Source organism: Triticum aestivum, chromosome 3A (genome assembly GCF_018294505.1).
Source record: "Triticum aestivum cultivar Chinese Spring chromosome 3A, IWGSC CS RefSeq v2.1, whole genome shotgun sequence".
In the NCBI taxonomy this organism is placed as follows: domain Eukaryota; kingdom Viridiplantae; phylum Streptophyta; class Magnoliopsida; order Poales; family Poaceae; genus Triticum; species Triticum aestivum.
This window is the reverse complement of record NC_057800.1, coordinates 457,969,188-457,969,607: the sequence shown is the minus strand read 5'-3', so window position 1 is coordinate 457,969,607 and position 420 is coordinate 457,969,188.

The window sequence follows — 420 nt, the reverse complement described above, 5'->3', positions numbered from 1 at the left end:
AGTGGTCGAGATGGGAGTCGTGGGGTCTAGTCTAGGCCAAGCCGCAGGGCAACGTGATCGGATTTGTTCCGTGGTTGCCGCTGCCTGTCTGTCTTGCTGGCGATTACTTCGTGGACCCGGATCACGGATCCGTGATCTCTCTTGCTTTTCCGTCGTTGCCATCTGTTTTGCTGACAGTTTTTTTTTCAAAAATAAATTGCGTTTATTCATCTGTCCTTCCGAGTTTCGGAGGGGCGCTATTGTGATCACATGGTGTGATTTGCAAATAAACCATACTCCCTCTTTTTTTACTACTCCTTCCTTCCATCTATACTAGAAGAACGCCCGTGCGTTGCAATGGGGCCACATTAACTTTAAGAATTCAATATTAATCATGTTAATAATACATTTAATATTCTCATACATATCAAGTGACATATG